General features: G+C 36.7%; 1 long non-coding RNA gene across 1 annotated transcript; it reads right to left on the reverse strand.

Annotated features, from left to right (window-relative positions):
- Positions 1 to 384: 384 nt before the first annotated feature.
- LOC131525457 (uncharacterized) lies at positions 385 to 16426 on the reverse strand. The gene is made up of 4 exons (XR_009267230.1): positions 16268 to 16426; positions 8464 to 8585; positions 6471 to 6573; positions 385 to 537 (listed from the first exon to the last, which is right to left on the reverse strand). It is a non-coding gene; the product is annotated as an uncharacterized LOC131525457 (long non-coding RNA).
- Between the last annotated feature and the right edge of the window lie 520 nt (positions 16427 to 16946).

The raw sequence follows: 16946 nt of genomic DNA on the forward strand, positions 1-16946 counted from the left end.
TCAAACACAAACAATTAAGAAATCATCAGCCCATTTAAAAAAAGACTCCCCGTCCCATCTTTTAAAAGCTTTGAGTGGGAGGAAAAAGGCATTATAGTGCTTGATCATAGTAGAGATGAGGCTCGCCTTGGGCAGTGCGTTTATGACAGTGTGTATATGTGGGCGAGCGCATAATTGGAAGTGTGTGATCTTGTATTGCGTTCCTGTAGCACACAGACCCTAAAGAACCACTTAAACGAATCTCTAATATGCTTAACAGCACCACACATGCTCTCTGTCAAGATATATATACACAACGTTGAGCGGATGTTTCATGGACCACACAGAATCAGATGGCTCAAAGAAAACAGCACGTTTTAGTGAATTAATGTGGAAATCTGGGGCTTTATTAATGATTAAACAGAAACTATGTATTGGTATGATGCCCGGTGCCTTTGTTGTTTAATGAAAATGTATCTTTCATTATGAATATCAGTTCCCCCTCTGGCTTGTGCCTGAAGACATTATGATGATGATGATATTATTCCAGAAGACTGCCTTCAAATGAGACAAGAAGAAAGGAAAAAGAACTGTTAAACAAAAACTCAGCTTTCTATTGTTTTACGAGCTCTTAACAAAACAGATCGAGTATAAGGCAAGCAGCAATATATTCCATTGTTCCTTCAGAGAATAGAACACACCTAAAACAGTTCCAAAAACCATAAGAATCGGTTTAATCGGGAATTAACAAGGTTTGACAGGAAAATTCCTAAACATTTCAAAAATGCATCATCAAATACGTATGGCTCCTTGTTGTGTATTGTGGCCGAGCCAGTAGAAGCTCCATGTTGAAAATGTTCTCTGAAAATATTTGTGCTCGGTTGCTGCCAAGTTGATTTAGCCCAGAGCCCAGACAGAATTCCCAGAGTTCTGTTTGGGCTATACACAAGCTTGAATTTCATTGGCTTGAGGCTGCATCTTACGCCAACTTCTCTCTGCGCTATGAGAGACGTTCTACACACCCATCAGCCTCAGACATTCTGCGTTTTGGACAGCACAACTTCCCTGTTCTGATCTAGTCTCACAGGTACAGTAACTTGGCTCTGGGGTTTTGGACATTTTCCTCATATCTCAGAGCAGCAAAGCTCATCTTAGAGCAGAACATTAAGGTAATGACATTTAATGTAAAATCAAGATATGACTGGGGCTCTAGGGACGCTGTGTAAAATGGGGGACCAAACAGAACAGAAGCCTCTGCCAAACGGATGCTTTGGCAGTGAACGCATGCACAAGCGGTGAACGGTAATCCCACTATGGCTGTGTCCGAAGCCTAAAGCAGATTCCGCCTTCTCAATGCCCAGTCGATGACTACGTCATAACATTGCATCTAATTAAGTCAAATATTGACTCATAGTGACTAATCTTGATTCTTCATCAGAAATGGAGAATATGTTAATTAAATATTAAAGAAAATAATAATTTAAAATACATATTAAATAAAATAATTGACATTTATTAATTAATGATCTTTCAGCTGCTCTTTTAGATGTTATATTTACATTTTCTACTTAGATTATGACTTATCATAGTGAAGGATACACAAATGCTGCCTTCAAAAACTGACCAAATGGCATATTAACAGACAGGATGTTATGCAGACACTGGATTTGGATGTGTCTTGTTGGAAGTACACTTCCATGATTGTATTTAAAGTGCTCTATTTTCGCGCACTAATTTTGTACTTAATATACTACTATCTTTGTATTTAAAAAATATATTTAGCTACCACTTGTAGTACACTTGAGTGTACTAGTGAATGAAAGATGGGTTCAAGTGTACTACAAGTGGTAACTAAATACATTTTTTAAATACAAAGATAGTATGTTAAAAGTGCATTTTAGTTCATATTCATGGGGTCTCAAAATAGCACAGTTGAGTACCCTTAGATGATCTTAAGTTTATCTTAAGAAGTACTAAAGGATCATTTTTAGTATATTAAGCACAAAATTAGTGTGTGAAAATAGTGCACTTTAAGTACATTATGGAAGTGCACTTGTTTTTCGCCTGGGTGACCTATGACTATGGGAAGTTAAGGCGGTTTATAAGCGTTACTGCCACAATTTTCAGAATAACAAAATACAATCTCGGCATCTGTAGCTTTGTGCGTCATCAGACCACCCGTTACACTCTCTTAATCGTTACCTCATCTTCATCCTCATCTGCTATCTTTTTAATGAGAAATATTTCCTTGCAAATGTGACCGCGATCAAATGAAGGTCAGCTAAAGGCCACAACTGCTCTTCCTTGATCGAAAGAAGGTTCTGCAGTTTCCAGCTGCTTCAGAGAGCTGTGATCTAGAGATGAAACCAACAAAGGAAGAGGTTTTGGCAGGGGAGCACGACAGCAGGGATCCATATTGCGCATTCCAGTCGGGGGAGCTTTATGTTTGTCTATAAAACCTCCTGGAGCTTTTGAAGAGGAAGGGAGACCGAGCGAGCAACAAGGGAATTTCCTATACAGTGTCACAGTGGAGGAAAAGAAGGGAAAAAAGACACTGTGTCTCTCTCACTTTCTGTCTCACTGGTTTTCTCTTCTGCAAAACCACAAATCTAAATATTAACTCGTATAGGGAAAACCCCACATACTCAAATTCATCCTCTCTCATCGTTGGGTTACTCTATTTCCCAAAAAGTGTTGAGAATAGCTGCAGTTGTCCATAGGGACCCCTCTATATAGGATTAAGCAGTATGCACTACTGAGCCACCAAATGAATGGGCCAAATTAGCAGCTAACTGAAGTTTCTGTGGCACAACTGAGTTGCTACAGTATTTTAATTAGTTTGCAAGGATCTAGAACTCTCGAGACCATAAGAAGGTCAAGCAATCCATCACAGCAAGGACAAAAACACACATTTGCCAATAGCAATACTCAATTTCACATCAGTGACTTAGACATGACTTCATCAAACCAAAACATCAGCACAAAATGTCTCCGGGGAGACGTTTAAACGTGAGCGTTTAAAACCGTGTGATGGCATGTGACCCAACTGGCCTAAATGAAACTATTTTTCCCCAAGTGTTTTCCTCTTGTCTCAATCCCCGAGACTGGTTTAAGCCTCCTTCTCTGTCTGCTGATATCTCCCTCTCTGTTTTACTGTCTAGACATTGATTGGAGCCCTTGGCTATGACAAAGAAAAATGATGTATTACAAGTGATACTTATTGGCCTAACTTGGGACATCAGCAGATCAGTATCAGATTAGCCCACTGCATTTTAAACCTCTCTTTCAAGGCTAAAGCTTGACAGTTTAGTCAGTTTTTAGTACTGCTGCTCTGTGAACTTGTGTCAAGATGACCCTGTTACGAGTTTTTCGGTTGAAAGGAGATGAGAAGAGAAGGTGTTGCATTGCCTCTATGCAGTACTCCAGTGGAAAATAATCACTTACCAAAAACAAACAAAAAACAAGTCTAGAGCATTTATCACAACGTTACCATCTTTATGACAATGCATTTTGACAGTTAGAAACTAAAGCTCTAAACAAAAATTAATTCGGGAAACAAGTCAAACATTTATCATTAGGGGTTCAATTCTTGAGGTCATGATTTGATTAAATATCAATTCACGATTCATGATTTTTCATCAAATTTTTTGTGCACACTGGACATCAAGCGCATCAGTATTTTGATACAAAAACACACCAGTCTGTCCTGCCTCAAGAAATCAGCGTTTCCTATTAATTTCCTAATAAATCAAAAATAGCCTATTTTACACTTCCAATTAGGGATGTGCCCGAATCCAAACACAGTGTTTGGAAAGGAAATGACATGCTAGCAAGTGCCTAACCATGTCCCTCTGGTGGCTGCGTAGAACGTGCTGTTCGTTTTCCATGCCTTTCCGAATACACCGCTCTCGCAGTTTAGTTCTGCCTTTTTTGTTCCGACAACATCATGTTATTATTATTATTATATCAACTAGAAAAATCTACTTTTTTGTGAATCGATGCAAATCACTAGAAGACTTGATCACGATTCATATGTGAAGCTATTTTTCCCCTCACTGCTATTTATCATATTCTATTATAATGCAAAAACATGACCATCAAAATTTCAAAAGATACAAAAATGGTTGAACATGCTTCAGTGTATGAGACTGCACCCATTTTGTTACCCACAAAGGCTGATCATTTAAAAATGCAATAGCATAACTTTTTGCATGATTTGTTGTACAATTCATGTCTATTATGTGCTTGATCAAACCTTAAGTGTGAGCAATTTTAACAGTTGCTCATGCATCTGTAGCGGTCTTCATTATTGACGCATTGTGAATGGCTCAAACGCAATTAATATGGCACTGTTAATGATTCGTATGGCCTGATGTGTCTTAATGGTTAGATGCTAACAGCGTCCTGTTGATTAGTGCAAGGATTATGTTTGCTAGATGTATGGAGCTCATTGGCCATCTGCTTTATGTGGGTTTTAATCCTTGTGTGGGTGATCACATTGATTTGTGAAAATGGACGTACAGGATGCAGACAGCTTGAATGTTCATAATGAATCTCAGAAAGCCTCCTATTAAAGTAATAGAAAGTGAGGACTGTTTTTCTGCAGTGTCTTACATAGCATTGTTTTCTAATTTTAAAACTTAACATCCTCATATATTATATGATCTATCTATCTATCTATCTATCTATCTATCTATATATATATATATATATATATATATATCTCTATATCTCTATACACACACCGCAGGATTTTTTACCCGGAAACTCACACATAGCTTGGCTCCCTGGAGAAAGCCTTCAAAACAACCTCTGAAACCAGCACCTTTAGAAACTTGGTTTAGTGGCTTGGTTAAACAAACCTGTCATGCACAAACAAAATTGTCACTGCACACACACACACACACACACACGGGTCATTCTGACACAGATTGTGTGATCACCCTGTAGCTTACAGCACTGTTAGTTGCTGCTGTACTTGTAGCACATTCAGGGGATAAGACAGAAACAAGTCAAGAAAGGACAAAAGGAGGAAAGAAAGACAAAGGATAGAAAAAAAAGAGAATGAAATAAGGAAAGGAAGAATGGAAGATAAAGGACAAAAGAAATAGTTAAAAGATATCCAAATGTTTGCAATGGTAAAAATTAAGCCCTTACTGCCTTGAATATAAATAAAAGCTAGTAGGAATGCACTGCGAAAATCAAAGCAAAAATGATAAAGCATAATCTGACAAGAATCTCTCTTCACTATCAGAGATACAGAGCAGAGATGGATCCTCAGAAAACACAGGCTCAGTGACCGCAGACACAAATAAACTCAGCTTCCAAAGGAGTCTGTGGTCACTGTGACACTGGCAAGGTTGAGACCAAGGCACACTTTCTCCCTCACTGTAATACATCTAGAAAAGCGAGAAATTTCTCACATTTTCCATGCTTTTGAGTTTCAATGCTTTGGCAGCGGAGGACAAGAAGAATAGATTCGTAAGAGCACTCTCTAAGAGAGACACATGATAGTATGATATTTTGCAATTCAGCCTACCATATACTAGAAAAATTCTACTATACTATTTCAAATTAAGTCAGACACATCCCATGAACTAATATGCCTACTTTCCGACCATGCAGTATGCAAAAATTAGTATGTCAAATTAGTAGTGTGCCCATGGAAAATAAATCATAATTTTAGGATGAACAATCTCATTATTTAAAAACATTCCTTATTCTCAATTTTCTGTCTATTAAATACAGTACATACTTTCGAGTTCTGAAACACTGATATGGATATTCTCCATGAACAACTTCTTCAGGGCCACAAACATGCACATGGATCTGCACACAACAGAACTAATGCTTCAAATCAACCTGCGAATGCACCATCTAAAGCTTGAATGAGCAAAACCATCTTAAAAAAAACAGCATGAGGGAAAATCTCCCAGAAAAACAGTGAACATTCGTGTGACAGGTGGAAAACGCTCCCATGAGGAGAGCTCTAAACAAACCATCCAATCACATCTCTCCACCAACAGAATGATTGTCCAGAATGGTGCTCAGTGACCAAAAAAACCCTTGTCATCAAAACCAGCTGGATGGTTCTCCTCATGCAGCTATATTTGTTCAACAGCTCTTTTGATCCTGCTATTATATACGAGTAAGGTAGCGTATCTCTTGAAGCGAGATGGACCACAGGTGTGAAGAGGCCATTTGCTTTCAGCTCCATTGCTTTGGAGAGTCTGTAGAAGCACCTGGACCTTCTCACCAGAGCTTTCTAAACAATCATTTCTCAAACCACACAGCAATTACCCGCGCAACAGCAGGGTTTAGAAAAAGACAAATACGAGCACATACAGACATGCACGTGTGTATACACACACACACACACACACAACTCTCCAACAACTGGAAATGAGCTGAGAGAATACAGTAATTGAAGTTTAGTCTTGGCAGGTGGGTATGTTTGGGTACGACCTTTGTGTGAGTGAGGGTCTGCTTACCATCCAAGCCAGCTGTGTTGTTATTTTATCATCCACGAAGGTGACCGGTTTCTTTCATAACTATGTCACCATAGTCACAACTGTTTGTTTTCCCAAGGCACACCTGGAGGAAAAGATTTGCTTGTAAGTCAGCAACATTTTCTTGGCTTAAGGCAAACACAAATATTTGGAAAGAATATTCTGAAGAACTTTTCTGAATAAATGTTATGTAAATATTCTATATATTTATAGGAAGAGTGGTGTAATGTGGTTGGTTCAGTTTTATGGGTGGAAATGGAAAAAGGAGACAAAAACATTCCTCTGAATCCGCGCACACACACATACACAGAGAGAGTTTACCTAATTTTCTATGAATTTTATATCAGTTAACGGTGGGATCTAATTCTATCCATTTTCTTCTGCATTGATTTACTGAAATTCATAATAAAGTTGTCTCTTGAGCTGTGCCAAATCGATAAAACCCTATTAGATGCAGTTGTGATCACTGGAGAAAGAAAATTGTCATTAGTTCCTGATGAAAAAAGACCTTGAAAATTGGATTAGATGTTTCACAAGTTCACAGTGCAAAAGAATAAAGGGTTAGTAGAATAAGTTGACATACCTGCAAAGTTTCTCATAGTCAGTATGTTGTATGTTGTGGACCCATCAAAATAAAGTGTTAGAAGATATTAAGCAGACAGTCTACTAATACTCTAATGACTGCTAGTTGACATGTAGTTGCAAAGTTACTTACTGTTAGAATGTCTAAAGTGGACTATCAAAGTAAAGTGTTACCAGAACCTTTATTTTTTTAACAATTTTATACTTTATCTATTTATGAGTCACCTTAGATCCTGCAAAAGCAATAAAAGACAAATGTCAATGTCACATATAGTTTCTGCTTTTATGGCATGACTTTGTAATCACTCAGACCTTGAAAATATAACCCACGGTGAAAACGACCATTTGTCTTTACATATTTTAATTGATGTTTTGGGCTTTTTAAATCATAGGGGTATGCAGAAGCATGTGTTTTTGTGTGATTGAGTTAGGCGGCTGTGTAATTAAGGCTGATTGTGGCTGAAAAGCAGAGATGTGGTTTCATCCCTGTGTTTAGTGTTGATTTGATTATGGAAATGAGGCAGCGTCTTACACTTGGCGCAGTGTGATGTGGCAAAAAATGAGCTGATAATACGTCAAACTTTTTAGAAATTGGTTTCTGTTTCTCAAAGATAACTTGTCAGACACGTTCCTCTGTCACGTATTTGTAAAACTTAATACATGTCATTTCAAGGTCCTATGCTTTAAGAGTTGTACATTGCGTTTTAATAAGGGAAGCTCATTAATATTCATTGAAATATTACTCTATCCCTATACCTACAAAGTGACCCGATTATAATGTTAATACAACTGTATCCAGAGATCACAAGTTGCATTCTATGATATCGTTCGTACCACTAGAAATCATTGTAATTCAAATATTCGCTGATGTTTCCAGTGTGATTTCAGCAATCTTAGTCTAGGCTCAGAAGGTCACTTATTATGACAAATAGAAACCAGACAAGGCCAACTTTCCACATAACTAAATATATTACGAAACGCAGCAGCATGGAGGAAGTGAAAGCTGTGGAGCTGATGAAAATTATTATACCCCTCCACCCTCAACTCACTTCCTCTCAATGAGAAAAGGAAGTTGTTGTATAGAGATGACTTCCTGTATTAACTTCTTCCTTGTCTCTTTTTCTTCGGAGACTACATCCAAAACTGATAGCATAAACTTAAAATTCACCTTCTGCTGAGGTAAAGGAAATATATAATGGTTATGGTGGTTACAAATTACACTACAATCTGCAATGTAATGAATTAAAAAAATGGTTAATATTGACTTGTGCTGCCTAAACTAATCTAAAATGCTTCTGCTATAGTGCTGTAAACTATCAATAAAATTCTGTGTGAAAGTATGTGTGAAAAACGACTTGAAAAGACACAAGCACTGTAGTCCCAAAGCACTAACCTGACAAATCTGTTTTAAAGTAGCAGTTCAGAAACTGAAGCCTGTAAAGCTGCATCTTCTCAGTCGAGGTGCAAAGCTTTCGGCACAAAAAATGAAATGACATCCTGCACGCTGCAAAACACCTGCCAAAACAACACTGCCAGTTATGAAACAAAGACACACACCTGTGACTCCACCAGCACTGAGCTCTTATGATGAAGAGGCTCCAAATCATACATTCATTATAATTATTCATGCAAATCATGGATTTTTTCTCACACCACACACACACACACAAAGATACATAAAAACTTGCACTCATGCCTTTTGTTAAAATTGAATTGAAGTGCTACGGAAATATTTCACTGTGTACATGAGACTTTTACTGATCAAATATTTGATTATCTCGCTCTGTATATTTTCTGAATATTCCCCGTCCTCAATTCATCAGTGAAAAATGACAATAGGAACAAGAAAGCCGATATAGGCTCTTCATGGTTTTATTGCAGGAGTTCTGATGGATGAAATTAGACTGTGCAAAGAGCCTCTGTAGCAGTGAGGGAATTTAATGGTGAGTTACTCCTTAACACTAAAACAGACACCCATTTCACCCTCTGTTCAGCACACCAAGCGCATGTGCCTGTCCTCATATGACTGATAGTTCTCTGAATCAATATTGATGTGCCAAATAGAGGTCTTCTCCTCCTGGGAAACCCTCTACAACTGAAGGACATTGAAAATGATCATTAAAGTCTTGCCAAAGACTCGTGAATGATCTTGAGATCTTTTGAGGACACAAGAACGTCCCCCATTTCCCTTACCCGCCCACATGCCATTATTCCTCAGAACGAGTCATAAATAAATGCTGAGAGGGTAATACACATGTGAAATGAGGGGTCAGTGAGCTTGTGGGTGTGGGAGTGTACGCTGAGATCAGATATAAAAAAAGGAGTTCACACGAAATGAAACTCTTAAGAGTTATTTTACCATGTGCACCAAGGCAAAGGAAATCTGTGTGACTGCAAGCTTTGAATACTGTTCAGACATTATAGTCAACATACTTTGATGTTTTTAAAAGGAGACTCTTATGCTCACCAAGGACACATTACTTTTAATTAAAAATATAGTAAAAACAGTAATACTGTAAAATATTATTACAATTTACAATAACTCAGTAATGTATTATTGTGATGACAAAACTGAATTTTCAGCAGCAGTTACTCCAGTCTTCAGTGTCACATGATCCTTCAGAAATCATTCTAATATGCTGCTCTGGTGCTCAAGAAACATTTCTTATTATTATCATCATCAATGTTGACAGTTGTGCCGCTTACTATTTGTAGGTAACTTTAGGGTAAGTATGATTTAAAAATAATAAATTAATACTTTTATTCAGCAATGCATTAAATTGATTAAAAGTGACATATATATATATATATATATATATATATATATGTGCCGATGTAAGAATGACACTGTGCCATTTAGAGATGTGGATTCTTTCAAATTCATGAATATAAAGAGGAACGAGAGGTGTTTAAACAGCTGCATCTTCTCTGACCGCACTAATGCATCTGACTCCGAGTTTACATAATTCAGTCACCACTGCTGCCATACAGAATTCAGAAACATTTCTCAGATCATGTCCCATTTTTGTGACTGCTTTCGTAGGTGAAAAGACAGTTAGAGATGATGATTAATAATTGCTAATAACAGAACACAGTCAAAATATAGGAACATGTGACATTTCCTTACTTTTGCAAATCAGTGCAGATTTTTGCAAAAAAAAAAAACTACGGGTTGAGCTGTGTAACCCAGACTTGCATTATACAACACATAGTAGTGGAATGTGGATACTTATTAGCAGTAACAGCCTTTAGAATAGAAAGCATAGAACTGTGTACTGTATATATTCCTCTTAAGTGGCACATTCATGTGCTTTATTGTAGCTAAAACACAATTTTATGACAGAAGTGCTGTCGTAATGGAATCATGATGCTGCTTAACGGTGAAATTTATTCATAGGCCTTTAGAGAAAAGGCTGTGAACAGCAATACAGAGTCTTAATGAGAATGCTCATATCAGCAGTGCCAAGACAGTTCACATATTCTCACATGCAGAACAGCCAACTACTGTAAATGAGTCCAATGCATTGGTGTGGGAGTATTAGTACTGCATGAAGACAAACACTGTGGTCAAAAGAGCAAAACATTTAGCAATTTGTTTAGTTGACAACCAGAACTTCTATAGGGACAGTCTGACTCGCTCAAATTCACAATGGTGATAATTCATTAATTGACCCTTGTAGGTGATTCAGGTTTAAATATACCTGCATACCTTTAGGGCAGTATTTTTGTTATTTTACACTGCCAGTATTTATTTATTATTATTTTTTATTTTTTGAAAGAAATTAATTTTATTCAGCATTAAGGTTGGCATGAAAGTGAAGTAGCAATTGTCTTTCTTCCCTATTGTGAAATTCTTTTGGATGCGAGAAAAAAAAAAAAAAAAAATTGTAGGTTGGGATGTAATTGTGTTCAATTGGGAATCAACTGGATCATTTTCATTTGCTATTGATGCAATCTCAAGTGAGCGACAGGTTGTCCCACCCTTGCGCCCGAGACCAAGTGGAGCGGAGGTTATTTTGATTAAAGATTATGAATGAATTTGACATAAATAAAAAAATAAAAAAATAATGATGTGGACAGATAAATCATTTATAATAAACATCTCAATATTCCTTAATAAATAAGAATGGTCAGTTTTGAATTTATGGGTTAAGTTAATCAAAAGTGACAAAAGACATTTATAATGTTACAAAATATTTCACACACACACTGTTCTTTTGAAATTTTCATTCTTCAAAGAATGCTGAAAAAAATTCTCACAGTTTCCACAAAAATATTAAGCAGCACAACTGTTATCAAAATTGTTAATGAAAAGAAATGTTTCTTGAGCACAAAATTAGCATATTACAATTACTTCTGAAGGATCATGTGACAAGACTGAAGTAATGACTGCTGAAAATTCAGCTTTGCCATCACAGGAATAAATCACATTTTAAAACAAAACTGTTCTTTTAAATTGTAATATTTCACAATATTATTGTTCTTTTTACAATCTTTTTTTTTTTTTTTTTTTAATAATTGCAGCCTTGTGTATAAGTGTCTTTACAAAAAAAAAAAAATTAATTTCAATTCAAACATCTAAATGGTAGTGCAGGTTTTCAACATGGTTTCAGAGTTTTGAAGCCCACAGTATTCGACCGCATTGGTGATTCATTCCTTACCATCAGCCTGTGTATTTGCTTTTAGCTCAAATAATGCAAGCAACTAATTTACAGTCACTCTAGGTTTCTTCGTTGTCAACCATAAAAGCCTCTAAGGACTATTTAATGTTAGTTATTAAGACACAGCAGGCGCTCTGATGGTAGAGTAATGACTGCTGGAAATGCAGTCAGATTAATAACAAAACACTCAATACACTGGATCTACAATCAGGGCCTGATGGCCCACAATATTATACATCATAATTAGTGAAGAAGTCTCAAGCATTGTACAATCCAGCTGTTTGTGCAATGACAGCTGAAGTCATATGAAATGTCTTCCAAAATAGAAAGCACATGATTTTTCTTGCCTTCCAAGAGACTAAATACATCAACATGGATTTGGCTATGCGAACAGTCTAGGAACCCTTGCTTGCCCTTAAAAAATAAATCTGCCTCAAATTACCTACTGGCTTGTGTGGCCTTAAACTTTAAATGTTGGGATGGTCAACTTGCTTTTAGTCTAATTCTCAGTCTACCTTCATATGTAAATATAGTACAGGTAAATTAAAATGTTATAAGATCAGTGAGAACGAAAAACTAATACAAAATGTTAGTACAAAACACACCACACTTCTCGTTGTGTTTACTCTGTCTCAGGATAAAGAATAAAGGACATTTTCAAATTTCTCATATATTATTTCTCACTTTATTTCTTTGGATGTCAGCAACTTTGAATATACTTCAGTTATCTCTCAGCTTTAAAACATCATTAGCAGTGGTGCTAAAAGTACATTTAGAGTTACAAGGGCCAAGATGGGTGGCTTGCAACATGATCACTACATGAAAAAGGCAAAGCTCATGAATATTACTTAGCTTGATGTTTGTTTTACAATTTGTATTTTTACATTACCTCAGTACCATATATAAGAATTTGATTGTATATAATATTATAATGTAAAACAGGTTTACATCTTACATTTCAAATTTTAAACAAACTGATCTTTAATAAATCTTAAAATAAATATTCATCTTTCATACTTTCTAACATAATGTGGTGATGCCTGAATTATAACATTTAAAACTATTGATTTGGTGTTTTCATATGGATAGTTGCACATGAAATTAAAATAATTATAGATAATTAACTGAATTTTAATATAGTGCATCCCTATTAAATAGATAATCCATAGATCTCCCAAGATGCCAAAATGGCAACGTCCACTAACAAGATACTGGAAATAATAAAGTAATCGATAATTGTTAATGGCACACTCATTGTTTCTTTCTTTATTGTAAGTTTGCTTTTACAGTGATTTGTGTCACATCTATTCTTTTTGCTAAAGTGCAAGCTCAAATGTCTGTGTGACATTATTTGTTGTCATAAACAGACTCCAATGTTACTTGTTTGCAGTAATATCATGAGCTAAATCTGTAGCAATTTGCAGCCTTTATGAGAAATTCTGTAGGGTTTAATGCAGGTCAGCATTTGGTTGAGTGGGCTAAATGCAAGAGAGCCACAGACCGCCTGGACTCGTTTGCCATGTTTTCAAAAGACATTGTTAGTAAAAAAGAAAACTTCCACATAGGGGTGTGCGATATGACGATTTTTGATCGTGGACGATAAAAATGTCTCCACGATCTGCTTTTGAAGAAATATCGTAGTATCGTGCTACAGCGCACATTCTATCAGCTGCAGTTCTTATTCCTCCGTCTCAATATACTGTACATTATTCGGATCTGCTTTAAAGTCTTGCCGGTTAAATGTTTTATCACGCGTCTTGTCTGACGTGCGGTTTTTCTGAGCCCGTACTAAAGCCTGTCAAAAAGCACCTGATTACTGAACTAAGTTATCTTGTGCACTAATACTGTCAAAACACACAAGGTTTATGTATAGACTCCGTTGCTTATGTCTAAAATGAGTAAGTAAACAGCTGAGAGAAACGGATGCGTGCCTCTGTATATCAGATGCGTGCATGTCTTAAAGGGGCAGTACTGAACATGCTGCCGACTGTCATTAAAGGGATAGTTCACCTTAAAATTTAATTTCTGTCATTATTTACTAACTCGCATGTTGTCCCAAACCTGTATTAATTTCTTTCTTGTGCTGAACACAAAAGAAGATATTTTGAAGAATGTGGGTAACCAAACAGTATCTGGTCCACATTGACTTTTCAAAAAATACTATTGGATAAGTCACTGGGGACCAGCAACTGTTTGGTTTTCCACGTTCCTCAAAATAGCATTTATGTTTAGCAGAAGAAACTCATTCAGGTTTAAAGAAACTTTTGAGTGAGTAAATGATGGTATAAATATAAAACACTTTTTATTTTGGGGTTAATTCTTCAATGTTAATAAAACACCAAAACACAAAGAGAAAATCACTCACTACTCTTGACTGAAAACGTTAATACAGTTGATTTAATAGGAATCAATCTATATAGTGTTTTATTTTTATATTTGTTGATTCAATTTATTGAATGCTCCTGCTAAATACACCTATTGTACCTGAAAATAAAACACTGTTTTATTTGTATAGTATGTGTATTTGTAATGTGTATCTTTGTTCTCATTTTTTAATAACAAAGATAAAATAATGACAAAGATTCTTATCTTCGCCCACTTTGGCCTAAATATCCACCATTCTTTTTAAATATTTTTGTTATCTTGAAAGGTTTTGTCTTTATAATAGGGAAATTAGTTTGGCTGTAATGCTCAGACAACTTGCAAAATAGTAAAACTAACATGACAAAGAATCGTGATAAAATCGTGATTTCTCTTAAAAATATCGTGATATTATATTTTTGCCATATCACCTACCCCTACTTCCACAGAACAAAAACAACTGCATCTACCGCTTTATCTACAGAGTCAAAATCTATAAACACGTTTTACACACCGCTTGTTATTGTGTTTGTACACCTTCTATTGCACCAAACCTGGCCATGTGAAGCACTAAGAACTAATCTTCCACCATTTTTATCTCTGTGTCCAATCTCAACGGGTTTCCTTTTGTTGTCATCACAAACAACAGAAGTGGTAAAATATAGTCAATAAAACCCCAGCAGGCTGATGTGGGAACAGTTCAGACAGATTTATAGACTGACACATCACACAAACTAACCGCTAGATTTACGGTTTTGTTCCTCATCTTTTAGCTTGGGACACCCACAAGGCCTATGGCCATTTCTATTAGGCTCAGTAGAAGCTACATTTATGGGCCTAAATGAGTCCATCAGGTGCCCTAAGCGCACAAAGCCAAAACATACCGCAGGAATGTTAAATGCTGATTCAAAGAGTTCAGGGTGGGTTTTGCTGGGGTGGAAAGAGAGAGGCGCACTGTTTGACCGAGTGTCTGTCGGCATGCGCTCACAAATGTTCCAAATTCCTTGTGGGCAGTTAATGGCCAACAACATAAACTCTGCTGGAGTTGCTCTGTAGCTCCAAAAATGTCTCAGTTACTCCTTCATTGCAGGAGACGATTCATTGGTTGCTGTTGCCCTTTTTTTCGCTGTGTAAACTCAAACTGAGGCCTGCAACTCTCCACAGAAACCTTCTCACAAAATAAGCCTATAATGATGACTATCTTAACTTTAACCACGGTGATCCAGACGTCCTTAACTATACTTAGTCGTGTCGAAAAATTAGACCTTACTTAATACAGGGATGACTGGGCAGTCCATATGTTTTTACACGTGCCTCACTGTAAATAGTGCCTCGCTCGCATAAAGTCATCAGCCTCACGGCTTGTGGCCTTCCGATTGTAGCTTTTATACAGTACGGTAATGGCTGAATAGACAAATGACAGTGATTATCTGGGGCTAGGCTGGGGCCTTGGCTCCCCACTATATAATTAGACCTTAGCTTAACTTGTTTTTTGACATTCTACTGGAACTAGATGGTAGACGGGTACAGCGCGGCCAAAGAAAACGTCCACTGTCTAATTTAGGGGCAATCCGAGCCGCTAATGTCAGCTTCTATGCTGGGACTTTTCAGAGAACAATTTTTCTTGACTTTTCAAGTGTATATGTCTATGTATTTTCCTCTTTTGTCCTTAAAAAGCTGAGCATATGTGGTGAGGCCGCGCCAGTAACCTCAACCGCAGTGACATGGCTGGCCTAAAGGAAGCTGAAGTCATTGCACTGAGGTAGTTGTGAAAGATCTCATTATTCACTCGGGAAAGAAAGAGAACTTAAACATGGCTGTGGAAAAAAAAATAAGGAAAGAAGTGCATAGAGATCTGTTTACATAGTAAAAGGATATTTGCACAGCAGAATTTGTACACCTGTTGAATTGGAACGTGTGCCTGAATATGCACTTTTCACCAAGCTTTCAGCAGCATAAGTAAAGACTCTGTACTCCACCTCCCCTCCTATCATCATAGCCCTGGCCCCTTCTACTACTGAGTACACTAAGTAGTGTTGACAAGGTGTGATGAGGCCAGCAGCCCCTCATTACACTCAAGTACACCACGACCTCTTTCACACTATATCTTTATCATTTGTAAAATAAAACCACCTTTATACAAACTTCAAATAAAAGCCTCAACAAAAATCTCACCACAAAACCTGCTGTATTTCAAAGATGACGCCGATTTCCAAGTCGAGTAGCTGCATGTCTTGAATTTATTGTATCTCGCGCAATTCTGGCACGTGACAAGATCACCGATAAATCCCTTTTGACGAGGGAGATTACCGTATAACGAATGAAGAGGAGAAAACATTTACACTTACGATATTTCAGCAACCAAGTCACGTGTCCCGTATTTTCTGCTGTTTGGAATCAGAACTGATTGAACCGATGCCTGAAACGTTAATGAATCACTCTTCAGTTCTTTTTAATGAATCAGTGAAATGGATTAGCAAAACGGTCAGAATTCCGTATGCAATTCCGTCTGAATGATTGGGCAGATTTATAGCTATATTTTAATCGATTTTTTTATTCAAAGAATGTGAAGGCATCTTTGCAAGGTATATTCAAAGTATGCTTAGATTTTTTTGTCTGTTCTGAAAAATAAAAAAGTTCAGCAAATAATCAGTAAACAAAAACTCTAATAAACTATAATAACAAATATTTGTTATGGAGAATTATTAACTAAAAGCCCTTCCTTTTCCATACAGTCTCTTGAAAATAAATACTCCAAAAATTCCTGAAGGTCTAATAGATCTGTTGTTATAGGCTATTGTAAGTATTGTTTAACAAGTTTATTAGTGCATATTTTACTACTAATATCTACTCC

This window comes from Onychostoma macrolepis, chromosome 19, assembly GCF_012432095.1.
Source record: "Onychostoma macrolepis isolate SWU-2019 chromosome 19, ASM1243209v1, whole genome shotgun sequence".
Taxonomy (NCBI): Eukaryota; Metazoa; Chordata; class Actinopteri; order Cypriniformes; family Cyprinidae; genus Onychostoma; species Onychostoma macrolepis.